A 17,280-nucleotide genomic window follows, 5' to 3' on the forward strand; every position below is an offset into this window, starting at 1 on the left:
TTTCATGGACTATAGGAATCTGGGTTGACTTTTTTTTTTCATTTAAAGATGTTTTTCCACTGTTTTACATCTCCATGATTTCTCATGAGAAAAATTCAGTCATTCATATCCTTGTTTTCCTATGTATATGCTGTTTTTCTATGGCTATTTTCAACATTTTTTGTTACCTCTGGCTTTCAGCAGTTGGATTACTAAGTGCCTAGGCATAATTTTATTTGATTTTATATTATTCCAAGCTCCTTGATCTTGAATCTGTAAATTTTCATCTTTTGTAAAATTTGGGAAGTTTTCAGCCATTATTTCTTCAAATATTTTTTTCTACGCCAATCTCTCTCCTGTCCTTCTGGGATTTCAGTGACATGAATACTATTTTTATATCATCCCATAGGACTTGAGGTTCTTTTCACATTTCTACATATTTTTTTCCTCTCTGTTCATCAGATTAAATAATTTGTGTTGATTTATCTTAATGTTCACTGACTGTTTCCACTGTCTTCACCATTCTGCTACTGAGCACAGATGGTGCCTTTAAAAAATTTCAGATAATGAATTTTCAACTCTATAATTTCCATTTAGTATTATTTTGTAGGCTCTATTACTCTGCCGAGAACTTCTCACAGCTTACTCTTTTTCAAGATGTTTATTTTCATCTAAGGGAGCGTAGTTATAGTAGCTGTTTTAACACCTTTTGATACAATGCCAACATCTGGGTCATTATAGGTGTTGTCAACTCCTGTTGAGTAAGTTTAAACTCTATTTTGGGTATTTTGAATATTATTTGTTGGCAACCTCTTGAGAATGTTGTTTTGGCAAAATACAGTTAACAGGCAATCAACTATGTCAGATTCAACTGCAAATATATTTTTTTTTTAACTTCTGTCAGCAAGTCTTTTCAGTTTTGAAATCCTTTGCTGTGTTATTTTAGGTCTGTCCTCACACTAGTACCATTTGGGTGGTGGTTTCAATGTCAATTCTATTTCTAAAGCCTTTGCTATCTATTTTGAATCTGTCCCACTCATGAGCAACTCAAGGATGAGCTTAAGCTTTCTACAGGTTGATGCCCAGTATTAAAGGATCCCCTTCCTCAACTCTTTCCTCTCCATGATTCTCCGCTCACTGTACAGCCTGCAAGGGCCACTTTTCCTGGTCCTCTAGACAGAAATATAGGATTTCCGTTAGAGTTTATTTTAGTTGTTCTATTGTCACTGCAGCATAGCTCTGCAACTGGAGCCACCATTGACAGAAAAGTGGAAGTGAGAGACAGAGACTGCAACTGACTCAGGATTTACTTTCACACTGTTGGGACTGCCAGCTGTTATTGCAGTTTTAGCCTGCAATGTACCACTCCATAGTTTCATGAGATGAATCCAGCCTTGGGTCAAAGACTTAAGAGAAATGGGGGAAGACTGGGAAACTCACCCATATATGGTCACTTCAAATTCTGACTGCCATCCTCAATCTGCCTGCTTTTGTTTACTTTTAGGAGTTCTGAGGGAGTTTCTTTTAAAATTTTGTCCAGTGATTGTAGCTGTAATAATCAGGAGAAAAGGTTATAGTGGGCTTACTTCATCTTGGTCAGAATTGGAAGTCTAGCACTGCATTTTTAAAATTTAGATCCAACTAAACTTTAAGGAACTTTAAGTCAAATTAAAGCTATATTTTAAAATTAAAGCTATATTTATTACTGAAGAGCAATACTTTTGGGTTGATATTACTGGTTTAAAATCTAAAACACACACACACACACACACACACACACACACACACACACACAACCGGTTTTCTTTCTCAGAAGCTTTTATATATGAAAATACAAATAACTACACTTTTGAATAAATTAAATATTGGAAATGTTTTGAAGAAAATAAAAGACAATAGCAATAATATATTTCTAGGCATTTTTTTCTTGGCATTTTAATTTTCTTGGCCATAAAATTAAATGCTTAATGTTTAATTGTATAGTCCCTAGTTGTTCTGCATAATTTGGTATGAAGACATATGAAGATTCTCCAGTTGCCACTATACTTCCACTTCTAAGATATTTTGGGAAATCAGTCATTCTGGAAAGCTAAAGTGTATACTCTTTTGAGCAATAAAACTTTACTTTTCATAAGTTTTCATCTTAGATGAAAATATTTCTGAGCTACCATATTCACTCTCTTGAGTTTTTAAACAGGGAGTAGAGAAATAAAGTCTTTTTTTTTTATAAGACTGGGTCATCATTATAAACATAATTTAATAAATGGTGTTCTAATAATTGTGATACGGTGTCTGTCTCTTCATTAAAACACATTAAACTCCTGCATATCCTTTTTATAGTTTCTCTTTTACTCTCCTTGTCTGTCATCGTTTGTCATGCTGTCATTGGGCTACCCTTTAGCAATTCCCTCTCACCCCTAATTTGCCGGGTTTTGTTGTTTTTCATTAGTTTGTTTTTTCTAATCTGGTAGAAGACCAGAATTTTCTGGAAAGGCCTAAGAGGTTCACTCATGACTCTATCATTTGGACCTTACCTTGTAGATTTTGTGACACTTATTTTCTTGAATTTGCTGGATGAATGATATATGTGAAGGATTACTACTGTGCCCTTTTACTCTAGTGATAATCTATAGTAGTTAAAATGGCTATTTTGTTTCACACATTATGAGCTGAGCAGTAGTGGAATAGAAAGTTGGATTAAAATCAACCCCCCTGACCATGTGGATATATGGTTGTGGTGAAGTACAATTTATGGCACTAATTATTTAGTAAACAAAACAACTGCCATCTTTTGCTTAATACTTAGCAAATAAGGCAAATAAAAACATTAAATGAAATATTAAATTACTCTTAACAACACAGGGCAAGCGGGACTTTCGTTGGAAGAAGGAAAGAGTTGTTGTAGAGGTTGGGGACTCTTGGATCAAACAAACTTTGGTATTCCACTCCCAGGTCAATATGTCAATTTTTGTGTATCAGTGATAGACAAAGGGAAACCAGTGGGTCAAGTTCACCTCTGCTGATGTTACAGAGAAAGTTTTATCCTCAACTGTCTATACAATGCACGATAATCTGCTTTGCTCTGCCTTAACCAATCAGGCAGACCTAAGAGTATGGCAGAGGGAGAGAGTTCCTTCTCTTTGTCTCACATACTATAAGCTTCTGTATTACAGGAAGCAAATTTTCATCTTTTTTATTAACCAGCTTCCAAAACAATGCCTTGGACATAGTAAGTGCTCAAATGAGTTGCAAAGTATTATCTCCACTTCTATTTCCTAAAAAACTTTTGTGTAGATTTGATATTACGTCTTTCTTAAATGCTTTGTAGCATTAATGAGTAAAGCAACTTGGGTCTGAAGATTTCTTTAAAGGAAGATTTTAATTAAAAATTCAATTTATCTTATTAAATATAAAATATTAAGTTACTGTTTTTCTTTTACAATTGATTTTAGTAATTTCCAACTTTTAAGAAATTGATACATTTCCTTTAAGTTATGGAATGTATAGTCATATAGGTTAACTTTGTGGGTATACTGTTTAATGTCTGTGCAGTCTATTGTGATACATTCTCCCTCATTATGATATTGGCAATTTGCGTCCTCTCGCCTTTTTTCTTTTTCTCTAAGATGTAACATTTGGTTTCATTGCCTTTGTTCATTGCTTTTCTATTTTCTATATAAATTATTTATGCTCTTAGCATTATCATTTCCTCTTTATCCTTGTTTTGAGCTTAATTTGCTCTTCTACTAATATTTTGTCAAAGTGACCCTCAAGTAATAGATTTCAAGTTTTCTACGTATCCACTAAATTATCCTTTTATTTCTCCTCTACTGGCCTTTGTGCTATTATTGCTACACATTTTGCTTTTGCAAATGCTACTAAATCCCAAATAAGTTGTTATTGTAAAAATTAGACAGTTATTGCTTAAAATGTTTTTTTTAAATTTAAAGATCTTTCATTTGTCCCCACGTATTTACTATTTCCAGTACTCTCCTTTCCATTATGCACGATAAAATTTCAATTTGGTATTATTTTTCTTCTGTGTGATGATTTCCTTTAACAGTTTTGATAGTGTATATCTGCTAGTGATGTATTTTATACTTTGGTATGAGTGGATGAACTTTTATATTGCTTTTTTCATATATAAAATTCTAAGTTAACTCATTTTTTTCTTTCAGCACATTAAGAATGTTGCCCCATTGTTTTTTGTGTTGCATTGTTTCCGTGAGATATATCCTACCATTGTCATATTTGTTCTCCTATACTTAAAGTGCAGTTATTTTCTCTGGTTGCATTTAAGATTTTCTCTTTTCTATGAATTTCAATTATTAGATTATGAAATACCTTGGTGCCATTTTCTTCATCGTTCTTATTCATGGGATTTGTTGAGCTTCTTGGGTATGTAGGTTCGTAGATTTCATCAAATTTGTAAAATTTTCAACTGTTCGTTTTTAGATAATTTTCTTCTACTTCCCACCTTGTGTGACTCACAAAATATGGACGGTAGGTTGAATGACTTTGGCTCACAATTCACTGTTGCTCCATTCATTTATTTCTCCTATTTTTCTCTCTACTTTTCATTTTGAATACTTTTTATTTGTGTGTATTAAGGTTCACTATTGTTTTTCTTCTGCAGTAGCTAATCTGCTGTTAAAATTATCCAGTGCATTTGACATTTTATATACTATATTTTGTCTCTAGAATTTCAATCAATGTGGATATTTTTAAAAAATCTATTTTGTTCTCATCTTGGTTGTGCTTTCTTCTACCTTATTGAACATATGGAATGCAGAAATAATAGCTGGTTTTTTTTAAACATTCTTCTCTACTAATTTGGCACCCTTTTTTCATTCTGTTTTTCTTATTGCCTTCTCGCTGGAATATGAGTTGTATATTTTCCTATTTCTTTGCATGCTTGGGGATTTTTCATTTAACATCAGATATTATGAATCTTGTCGTTGGGTACGGTCTGTTTTTGTAGTATTTCAATATTTTTGCCTTTGTTCGGGGATATATTTAAGTTACTAGGAATTAGTTTGGTTCTTTTGAGGTTTGCTCTTGTCAGGCAAATCTAGAATTGCCTTTATTCTAGATCTAATTTGCTCCATTACTCAGGCAATACCCTTGTGAGGACCTTCTTAAATGTCTCTTGAAATATGATGTTTTACAATCTAGCTAGTGGGAACATAACCATTCCTGGTCCTGCATGAGTTCTGAGGATTCATTTGCCTGTTCCTTTATTGTGGTTCTTTCTCTGTCCTCATCAGTTTCATCACACACTTGAACTGATCGTTATTCAGAAATTTGAAGGGTCCCTCTACAGATCTATGAAGCTCTCTCCATATGCAGTTTTCTCCTTCACTGTGCAATGTTCTCTCCAGTACACTGTTCCTCAAATTGTAGACACCTTTGTACTTTCTGAACTCTGAACTATGTCTTCTCAACTCAGAGAGACCTCTAGCCTTTTGGGGCTCCTTTTACCTGAGCTATTGTCTGGAAACTTTCCCAAGGCAGCAAATTGGAACATTCATAGGGCTCATCTTGTCTCCTTTCTCTAGAGAATCATGGTCTTGTGCTGCCTTTTGTCAAAGGTCTAAAATTCATTATTTTCTATTTTTTTCTGTTTTTTGTTTGTTGGTTGGTTTGTGTTTAAATAGTTAAAAGAGGAAATCCTGTTACTGTTACTTCATCATTGCTATAAGCAGAAATTCAGGTGACCTTTTGGAGTGGTGGAGTGGGAAGGCTTTAGGAGTTTGGATACCTCCATCCTATTAAGCTCTTAAGCTTCATAACTTGCTAGTCTTGTGACTTTAGCAGAGATAAGTGACCTCTGGAACCTCAGTTCCTTCATCTGGAAAATGGGAATATAAAACCTGTCCTATTCTTCTTCAAATGATGTGTCATCTTCATTAAAATACTTAATAAACTGCAATGTGCCACGTCAAGTCTATTTTTGTTAATAGTTAACATATCATCAACTGGCCATCAGTACTGGGAATAAACTCTTTTAATGTACATCAATCCACTCCTACACAACTTATATGTGAACCTCAAACGAAGGATATGTACATTATGATATTATGATGGCAAAAGGAAGACTGATTCTGAGACCCCTGTCTATGCAATAGGAGTTTAATCTTTCAAAACGTTTGAGAAGGTGAAAGTTAAGCACAACAAATAGCATGGTGTCCACATATGCATGGAAGCCACTCCAGAATTTTTTAGTGTAAATTTAATATTACAAAAAGCTTTTTTTTTTCTTTTTTCTGAGCTGGAGCTTCACTCTTGTTGCCCAGGTTGAGGTGCAATGGCACGATCTCGGTTCACTGCAGCCTCCACCTCCTGGGTTCAAGCAATTCTCCTGCCTTAGCCTCTAAGTAGCTAAGATTACGGGCAGTGGCCACCACGACTGACTAATTTTTGTATTTTAGTAGAGATGGGGTTTCAGCTCTCTATTTACTTTATTTTATAATCATCTTGCCAATGTTTTTAGATATTGCAAAAAATAAATTCCAGCATTTTCAAAACATAAAGTCTAGTGACAGACATCTGTTTATTCTAATACTATGAAAGTATATTGTCTGTTTATTAAGCTATAATTTACTGAAATGTATTGCACACATCTCTTATCTTTCTTTTTAGAGATAAAATTGACCTATATTGCTTAGGTGAAAATAGAAACAAAAGGAATTTTAATAAAAACTTATCATATGACTTTCTCAGGACACAAAGAAATTGTTCACTGACCTCACTTTAAGACACACCTAAAATTATGTAATTAATATTCGGTTTTGTCAGCTACATAAAACATATTCATAGTGACGTGAACACAAATTGCAAGAAAATTTTATGTACATATACTCCACATAAATATATGAAAGTACAAAGGGACGTATATGTCTATAGCTACATCCCTAATGACTAAATTCTAAAGAGAGCTTCTACCAAACAAATGCATTAGCAAGTAAATATACTGGATCTCAGAATGTTTAATCAATGATAAAAATGTATTAGCCTTTAATGACACTTGCTTTATTCACATGGTAATGTGTTCAAATAATATACACCTAAAACTATAAATACCTAATCATACCCTCAGATATCAGAAATAATAAATACCTAGTATTTGATAGCACAACGGGGTGACTATAGTCAAAATAATTTAATGATATATTTAAAAATAACTAAAAGAGTATAACTGAATTGTTTTTAACACAAAGAATAAACGCTTAAAAATGGATAGGCCATTTTCCATGATGTGATTATTATACACTGCATGCTTGCATCAAAATATCTCATGTACCCCATAAATGTGTACACCTACTATGTACCCACAAAATTTAAAAATAAAAAAATTAAAAATACTAAAAAAAGTAAAAAGATCAATTTCAAATAGATAAACAAGCTGAATGACAAAAACAGAAATAGGGACTCAACTGAATGACTGATTTCCTTTAGCTCTGTTTTTATGCAATCCCACATGCATCCATCCATACAGAATATATGACAATGATACATAGCACTGATAACCAGTGATATATAGCATCTCCTAATGAGCTAATTAGTACCTGGATTCATTCATATTCATCGAGTAAATTTTGTTTCAATAAATTGTTTTTCTTTGTACATTTCTAGCCCTAAAAAAAAAAGTGCAAGTAAATCACTTCTACCTTTCACTGGAGACTGTTTGTACTGCCACAACCATTGACGACTAACATTTCACAATCTTGCAAATCACAGTCTTGTTAATACCTTTAAAATGTAGGTTGTATTTTAACTTACTAATGAGGGAAGTACACAAAGAAATAGACTATTAGTTATCTTATAACTCTCATTCCTGATTTTGCATCAACCTGCAGAAATTTAGGGGAAAAAGATTTAGGCACACATTAGAGTTTAGGGGGATATCCCTCAAAGTACACCATCAAGTGGTAAGTAGGTAACATTATATAAACACACACATATATAGTGTAGAAACAACATAGAAACACGCATGTATTTAGATAATGAAAATGTGAAAGCATAAATTTATCCCCACCAAGAAAAGGAAACTCTTGTACAATTTTGGTGGGGATTTAAATTAGTACAGTAATTATGAAAACAGTATGGAGGTCCCTAAAAAATTAAAAATAGAATTCCTACCATATACGATCCAGCTATCTCACTTCTCAATATATAGCCAAAGGAAATAAAATCAGTGTCTTGAAGACGTATCTGCACTCCCATGTTCACTCACTGCAGTCTTATTCACAATAGCCAAGATATGGAGTCAACCTAAGTGTCTATCAACAGATGAATGGATTAAGAAAATGTGGCATATATACAAAATGGAATACCATTCAGCTTTGACAAAGAAAAAATAATGTTGTCATTTGCAACTACATGGGTGAGCCTTGAGGACTTTATGTTAAGTGAAATAAGCCAGGCACAGAAAGACAAATACTGCATAATCTCACATATGTGGAATCTAAAAAAAGTCAAATTCATAGAAGCAGAGAGTAGAAAGGTAGTTATCAAGGGTAGGGAACAGTGGAAGATTGGGTAGATGTTGATCAAGGAATACAAAATTTTAGTTAGACAGGAAGAATAAGTTCAAGAGATCTATTGTACAACATGATGACTACAGTTAATAACCATGTATTGGATACTTGAAAATTGCTAAGAGAGTGGATTTTACATGTTTTCACCACAAGGTAAGTATGTGAGGTAATTGATATGTTATTAGCTTGATTTAGCTGTTCCACAATGTGTACATATATCCAATCATCATGTTACACACTATAAACATATACATTTTTGTCAATCAAATAATGAAGGATTATCCCCACAAATACTTTAAAGAGTAAGAAAATGCATAGTGTAATCATGCTCAAGACTTCTTGGCAAAAAAATAAAGAAATTGCATAATGACTTAAAAGTGTCATAGAGCAGAACCCCAAATCTGATAGCCACAGGTAAAACTCCTCCTTTATTCTTCAAATGAAAAAAATAAAACAAAAACAAAAGATACTTAAGGCAGAATATCTCAAACAGAGACCCAAAGATAGATTTTGTCAGTGTAGCAAAAATGTTGCTTTTGTTTTTGTGGGTAGCCTCTAAAAGTTGGAAAAGCCAAGGAAACAAAACCTTCTCTAGAGGTGCTAAAAAGGAAAGAACTGCTGACACATTTATTTTAACCCAATGAGACCCATTCAGACTTGTGCCTTCCGGAACCATAAGATAACAAATTTGGGCTGTTCTAGGGCAATAATTTTGTCGTGATATGTTATGGAAGCAAAATGACAACATACCATTCCCCTTGAGGATGTTGGTGACAGTGAACCCAATACAACTATATTCTTCTGTAACACTCCGTTGAAAAGTCAAGTAATTAGGATAAACATCATTTCAATGGTAAAGTCATTGCTATCACCAATGTAAGTGGATATACTCAGAGGCTTATCGATTTTACCTATGACATTTGTGTAGTTTTTTTCTCTTAATGATGCAATGTATACTTCAGAATGGAACAAAGCTGATCTGTATTCATCATACAATATATAATGGAGAATGCTTAGATTGCATATTTCTTTAGAAATGTGAAAACACACTAAAGAAAATTCAGGTTTTTGTTTCTATGATCACCAGCTCTTAAAAGTCTCTGTTGTACAGGACGTCAGATTTCACTTCACTTCAGTGCTTCTCAGACATTAATACACATATTAGTAACGGGCGGGGGGGGTCTTGTTAAAATGCAGATTCCGATTCTGCATATCTAGCTTGGGGCCAGAGATTTTGCAGTGTCTAAGCGTCTCCCAGGTGATGTTCATGCTACCACTCTATGGAACACACTTTGAATAGCAAGGGAGGGATTCACAAATCCCTACCTGAGGCTCCATATGACAAACAATCCTAAATTCAAAAATTTTTCTCTGCATTCAGTATTACTAGGTGGGAGAATAAAAATAATCTCAAACTGACTTCCCACATCTTTTAACCATTTATTAGTGATGAAAGTGAGCCTAGATAAAATGTCTGACTCATTACTTTAATAACTAATATATATATTCAAAAATAAATTCGTGTGACTATACTTTTGTCTTAGAATAATGAGGAGGAGTCAAGACTGAGCATTCTAATACCTAATGTAATACTTCCCACTAATACAGAATATATTTCTTCTTCCACATTTTACAATGCCTGGATCTCTTCCAGTTGTTGCTTTGTTGAGGGGTGATGTGGTTTGACTCTGTGTCCCCACCCAAGTCTCATCTAGAATTGTAATCCTCACATGTGGAGGGAGTAACTTGGTGGAAGATGACTGGATCGTGGGAGTGGTTTCCCCCATGATGTTCTCATGATCATGAATGAGATGCTGTAAAAGTGTTTGGCAGTTCCCACCTCACTCTTTCTCTTTCCTGCTGCCATGTAAGACGTGCCTTGCATTTCTTTCAACTTCCACCATGATTGTAAGTTTCCTGAGGCCTCCCCAGCCATTTGGAACTGTGAGTCAATTAAATATCTTTTCTTTATAAATTACCCATTCTGGAGAAGTTCTTTATAGCAGTGTGGAAACAGATTAATACAAGGGGATTTCAACACAACAAATTTTCGGTCTATGAAAGGGCAAAGCTATTTTGAAAATGTGTCTCAGATGATTACTTTCTTAAATGACACAGCTATTCCATCCATAAAACATACAATAGGTATACTAATCTAACCAAATAAGAAAATATTGAATCATTAAATTAGCGTATTAGAAAAGTTATATAATACTAGAATCTACTTTTTTAATAAAATCCACTCATGAAGTGCTTTCAACATTGGTTGGTTTGACAGTAAGAAAGAATATGGGTCTATGTGCCTTCTGCCAGTGAAGCCATTGGAGGTCAGCACAATGAGCCCTTTCCCCTAAACTTCAGCCTTTATTTATTTAAAAAATGTCATCTCCACTGAGGAAAAAAAAAAGGGAAATATTACTCAGAAGGAGTATATTATTATACTAGAGGCTCAGAAGGAGAAAAGAAACTAGGAGCTTAGAAGGAGAAAAGAAGCTAGGAGGAAAATACACATGTTGTATGTGTGTGTGTGTATATATATGAATTTATGTATACACGTGTGTGTGTATAGATATATATATGAATACATAAATTTTTTGAAAAACAATGAAGATAGGCCTCACTCTAGCTCCTTAACCTATACCTAGTAGCTTAACAGTTGAGAATGCAGTGTCTAGAATAACACCTGCTCTCAAATCCTGGCTTTGCCACTCAGTGGTACATGACCCTGAATGAGCATCATACACCAATACTTGCCTAATTACAAAAGCGCTTAGTGGGAGTATATAAGCCACATGTTTGCATTACTGTTTTTAGAAGCTTGAAAGAAACTGTCCCTAACTCCAAGGGAAAAGGGATTAAGGAGATAGTTTGCTAAATTTTGCCACCCTGACAAATAATAGGCTTAAAGATTCTAAGGATCAACCCAAATGCACATATGTCTACTTGTGAAACAACAGGAGAATTTTTGTGAAACAAAAGGTAAGACAGATATTGTTCTAGATTTCTTTACAGATGGAAGATGTAAGGTGACGCATTTAATTGACTGACAGTATAATTTCATGTATCCAGTTGCCTTATACCTAGATCTCTGGTTTAACTCAGGCAATTTTGCTACTAGTTGGCACAAGAATGACCCCATTTGGACAGACAGGTTTCAACTTATTTCCTTAAAATTTCATGCAGACTGGAAAGGTATTACGATATCAGTGATAGCTTCTGAATATGCCAGCATCTCGAGCTCCCTTCTTATGCATAATATATCTCTAGAATTATCAATATTTGCTTCTAAACTAGTGTACCTAGATATAGTGTACTCAATGCAAGTATATTAAGAAACCACCAATTTCAGTTTTAGCTCACTGACTCCACAATAAAATAAAAATCAACAATTCAAATTTTATTTATTCTGTTGGAGATTGCACTATAAAAATATAATTCCCTCTGGAAGTATGATACAATTTTAAAAGCAGAAGGCAATAAATGTTTTTAAAATGTATTTTATGCAAAGTTTCATGCCATATTTTTTCAATCAGGACTGAGAGAGTGTGTTTTAATAAAATATCTAAAACAAATGTAAATATACACCATTTATTTGGGTAATCTTACAAATCTCTAACTTCGTAGAAGTAATATGGTGTTTATGAAATGCACGTGCACACACACACACACACACACGTCTCAGATTCCAGAGATTTAGATCCTAGCTAAAGCTCTGCCAAAAGTTCATTATATTGACCTTAGTCAAGCACAACTTGGTGATTACAAGTCAAACCCATGACTGGGCCTTGACTGTGACATGTAGTAGCTGTATGGACCTGGGCAAATCAACTGCTTTGAAATATGTTTTTTCATTTGTAAAATGGGAAATAATACTATACACTCTTTCATATAGATTTTGTGATGTTTAAACGCAATAAGATATATAAAGTTTTTAGCACAATGTCTGGCACTAAGTGCTTAATAAATATTAGTGTTTATTAATGCTAGTAAAGTACCTCACTTCTTTGGCCTTCAGATTCTTTACTTGTAATATAAGGGGATTGGCTTATCATTATAAAATCTCCCCCAACTCAAACTCTACAACTTAAAGAGAAAACCCAATGTCATCCTCCCAGATAGAAATTGTAAAACAAGCTTTAAAAATATATGTCACACTCATTTTTTTTCATATTTTATTTTGAGCTCTCTAAACTTAACAGCATATTTCTAAGCACCACATTCTATCCAGAGTTGCTTAAGTTTGATCAGTTTTCTCTACTGATCTATATGTAAATGTCTAGGAAAGTCTCAATTACTATGAAAGCTGGCTACAAGCTAAAACAGCTTTGAGGAGTTTCATATAATGTAGGTAATCAGAGAAAAGGTCAAAAGATTTTCCCTTATAATAAATAACATTCATGGTTCACTTGCAATTATCTATAATAATGATGTTCTAATTTACAGGTTACAACACCCTTCTGATTACTTTTAATCCATGTTTCTACGTCAAAAAATTTTATGTGATATTGAGATGGTACCTCAAAGTGAGGCAGGATCCAAAGTGAAATATGTGAAAAACCTCTGTATTAAACCATAATCACACTGTCATTCAAGTAAAACTTGAGCTCTGCAGAACAGTGCAATTTGAAGCCTAAGGGATAGGAAAGTGACAACCAATATATAATAGCAATTATAACAATCATCACAGTGGTCATCTCTGATTCAAGAGATGTACACATGAAAACTATCGGGAATAGTCAATATAAGATAGCAATTGTAGATAAAATGTAATAAAAAATGAGGAATTTGTATATTTTTAAAGATACACGATACGATGTCACCAAAGAGAAGTATAGAACAATGGAATACCTCTTTATTTAGTATTTTTCAAACTGAGAAAATTACAGACAGAACGGCTTCTGGGATAGTGTTCCCTCCCTTGATCTTGTTTATGAGGACATTATATATTTGAAGGTCACCCAGTAAATAGAGATCTCTGTAATTCCTTTCCTCTGACTTACATTCAGGTTTATTTAGTCATTGGAGGGTCTCTTGCCTGACCAACGATGAATAAGCTTTCACATGTGTACAGTTCTCTCTATAAAAATACCGCTTCATTTCCAAGGAAATTGTTTTCTGGGGAAAAAAAGAACATAAACAGCTACAGCTATTTTGATTATTCAGTTAGGTGCTACGGACAGATAATAAAGAAATAGATGGCATGGTTCCAACCCTTAAGGAAGGGTTTAAAATCCGGCTGAGGATTCCAGTCTAACACACACACACACACACACACACACACACACAACAACAACAGCAACAACAACAACAACAACAAAAGAGACAATACAAAGTAACCCACAAGCAAGTGACAAAGACAAGAATTAATGTGGGAATTCTAGGAAAAGTGAGGTCAGTAACATTTGGGTTAGATTAATTTGGAAGGCACTTGTGGAGGGGTGCAATCTGAGTTGAGTTTCCAAAGCGAGTAAGATGTGAATTATGTAGAAGAGAGGGCATCCTAGGTGAAGGGGATAGTAATGGTATAAGGAGCAAAGTTATACAGGTAGATTGTTGTCCCTAACTGAACATTAAAGAGAGTTGAGCACTGAAGAATAAAGGAAAATAAGACTCCTGCATTACAATGAGGTCAGATTATGAAGTTCTTTGAAATTCGAGTGGAATTAGGCTTGAAACAATAGAAAATAAGGAACCAAGAATATGTTGGTTGAAGAAAGTGACCTGTTGAAAGAAGTGTTCACAGACCACTAAGGATGTGGAGCACAGGTGAAGACTGCCTAGGAAGCTCCTACAGTGACTAGATAAGTGGTGATGAGAATTTAGATTGTAAAGGAGGAATGGTGAGAGAACTCTTTCAAAGGAAAATTTACCAGTACTTGATAATCCCTTAACTATGAGAAACAGAGAAAAATCCAGATTCCTCTGTAAAATTGTCAGGAGTCTATGATCAGACTGTGAAGGGCAATTAATAACAATACTGTACAATCTATTCATCAGGAATAGACAGGCAGGTTGTTCTTCATTGTTCCTCACAACTGCTGAGTAATAAAAGCCTTAATATAAGTAATGTAACAGCGTTCCCAATGAAGGAGTGAAGGAAAAGGTCTCTCAAAATAATGTTTGACTTCAGTAATTCTAGCAGAGACACAGAGGAAGAAGATGGACTTAGCACCAAACTTGAAATGGAGACTAAAGACTTATAAGAGATTGTCCCAAGAAGAGATAAAGACCAGAAAGGAAAATTTCTTACTCTGAGCCTCCACAATGGACTTCATTCTGAGTCTTTCCAAAGAATTTAGGGTTCAAAATCATTGTCACCCCAAATCAGAGCTCCTTTAAGATTAAAATTTAGATTCATTTGAATAATTAGTGTTTATTTTTCCAAACAGTTTTTTATCTGATAAACTTCTATTCCACAAATTCTTCTAGAATTCATTCTGTTATTCAACATCTAATACCTGGAAATTTAGAATTTGCCTTCTCAAATTTATAAGGCTCATTTTGAAGCTGGATTTACTCAGTAGGCCAGTTTAAACTAAATGGCAGATCCCTCCCCATCAACTGGTGCTTGAAACATCACAAGGTCTGGGATGTTCCCTGGGTCTCTACTTTCCAAATTCAGCCCAGAAATGGCTCAGCCCCACCTCTTCCAGTGAAACCGAAACAGCGCCTGTGCAAACTCCACGCCTATTCTCCTCACAGTGACCCACCCCGCCCCCACCAAGGTGCTAATGCGCAGGCGCAGCGCTCTCAGTGCCTTTGAGTAGGGCTGTGAGAAATCTACTGTCCAGTGAAATCTAGAAGTGGTAGAATTCAATCCCTCCTTTCTTCGGAGGCAGAGGTGCCACTTCCTTCTACTATCCAACCAGAAGCGCGTCCCAAACGTCGCCCTCTCTCGGAGCAAGCAAGGTCTTTCGCTCTCTGGCAATCCCCATTGTATCCCTATCCGCAGCTCGTTTCTAATCTCACTCAGCCGCCAGCTTTCGCTAGGAGGATAGAGGCACTTCGCTCCCTAGGATCCGCACCAGTTTTTTGGCTGCCTGTTTAGGCCACGGAACCTATGGACCCCTCCACCCCCAACCTCGCCCCAAACTAGGAAAAGCATTATCCCGGTGCCTTGCCCGCCCTCCTTCGCCCTTCACACCCACTCAGTGTTGAGTGCTTACCTCGGGTGTGGTGCGGTTACGAAAGCAATCAGCGGAACCCAGATCAGGCCACTGCTGGGGCAGGCGGATTCAGCGAGATTTTTCCTGGGTCTCCACTGCCGCTTCAGACAATGAAATCAGCGTGTCCGATCATCAATTCTCATCATGATCGTGACGTCACAAAAGACAGCGGCCAATGGGAGCCTGCGATCAGCTCAGGACAGTCCCTGGCCTCAGCCCAGAACCCAGGAGTTGGGAGGGGGGAAGAGAGATGGCTGCCTGCAACTGGGCTGCCTTTTCCTCGCACAAATCAGCTACATCCACTGCCAGGGCTCTCTATACCTTCCTGAATAGCTGTGAACACCGAGCATCCCTGTGACTATAGTAGTTACATGCCAGCCATTTGAGCAGGTGCTGCCTGGCCTTCCAACTTGAAATTGGGTTTTAACAAAATTGTTACATGCTGCCAAAACCAAATGATAGCATAAAGAAATACAGTCCTTTGTGGTCGGTGTTCGATTGACAGGTAAATATTCAGTTTTACTAAAATCAATAAGGTGTCCATCGAGACTTTAAAATTTTACAGTAAAAGCAAGTGTACTGTTATACGTGACTGGTGGGCTCTGATGACTGAGGAAAGAAACTATGGTTTTTATTCATCCAACCTCAATTCCTAGTCTGCCAGAAGCTACTTGGGTGATCACCATTATACCATTACACAAAAAAAGTCAAGTCACACGTTACATCATTTAACAGTTACTTGATATACTTCCCAGATTTGCTGGATGCCATGAGAAATATAGAATTCATTGATTCTCTGCTATCATAGAACTTGCAACATCATTTGGAAGACAAGATTAGCACACAGTAAATATTCACAACAATAAAGTACATGATCATGTGCTCAGTCATTAACTACAAGCAAGATCTACATTATTTAATGATTGGAGATATCAGTGAAGTGGAAAGTCAGGGAAGCATTTTATGTAATTAAAACTTGAGATGGTTCTTGAATGGTGAGTAAGAGAGGATGGAAGGCACCGTCTTAAAGGGGAAAGATAGGCAAAGGTAGAGACGCATAAATTCATATGATGTGAGGAAGCCCATGATGAAATCATCTTGACAAATAGAGGGCATATGCTAAGGACCAGTGGTAGATGGAATTGGCTAATAATAAAAGCCTTTGAAAATAGGCAGATATCTTTTATTTGATTAAACGTTACCAAAAGCCATAAAGCATGTGACCTCAATCCTCTATAGTCAATTAGCCACAGAGGAGTTGATGTGATTTTTTAAAACAAAAGTCAGATTATGCCCAACTTCAGATTGTCCAATGGTTTCCTTTCACATATACAATAAAATGCAAATTTCTTACTATGTCCTCAAAGCCCTAAATGATCTGGCCTTCACCATCTTTCTGACCTCCCCTCCTGTCACTCAGCCACTAATTCACAAATACATTAATATTCTCTCTATTTCTGAAACAAGCCAAGCTAATGTCCACGGCAGTTGACCTTGTACTGTTGCACTCTCTGATCTTTGTATGACTTACTCCATCACTTGATTGAAATCTTTGCTCAAATGCAACCTCGTTAAAGAGGTTTTCCTATTCAAAA

General features: G+C 35.5%; 1 protein-coding gene across 3 annotated transcripts in view; it reads right to left on the minus strand.

Annotated features, from left to right (window-relative positions):
• HDX (highly divergent homeobox) overlaps positions 1 to 15,823 on the minus strand; it is a 185,792-nt gene extending 169,969 nt beyond the window's left edge. For 2 of the 3 annotated variants that reach the window (XM_011971352.1, XM_011971351.1), the window contains exons 1-2: positions 15,686 to 15,823; positions 1,420 to 1,528 (exon numbers count right to left, since the gene is read on the minus strand). The gene's annotated coding sequence lies outside the window, so the exon portion shown is untranslated. The remainder of the gene's footprint in view (positions 1 to 1,419; positions 1,529 to 15,685) is intronic. The other variant, XM_011971350.1, reaches the window with a different exon arrangement.
• Between the last annotated feature and the right edge of the window lie 1,457 nt (positions 15,824 to 17,280).

Source organism: Mandrillus leucophaeus, unplaced genomic scaffold (assembly GCF_000951045.1).
Source record: "Mandrillus leucophaeus isolate KB7577 unplaced genomic scaffold, Mleu.le_1.0 Scaffold1213, whole genome shotgun sequence".
Taxonomy (NCBI): domain Eukaryota; kingdom Metazoa; phylum Chordata; class Mammalia; order Primates; family Cercopithecidae; genus Mandrillus; species Mandrillus leucophaeus.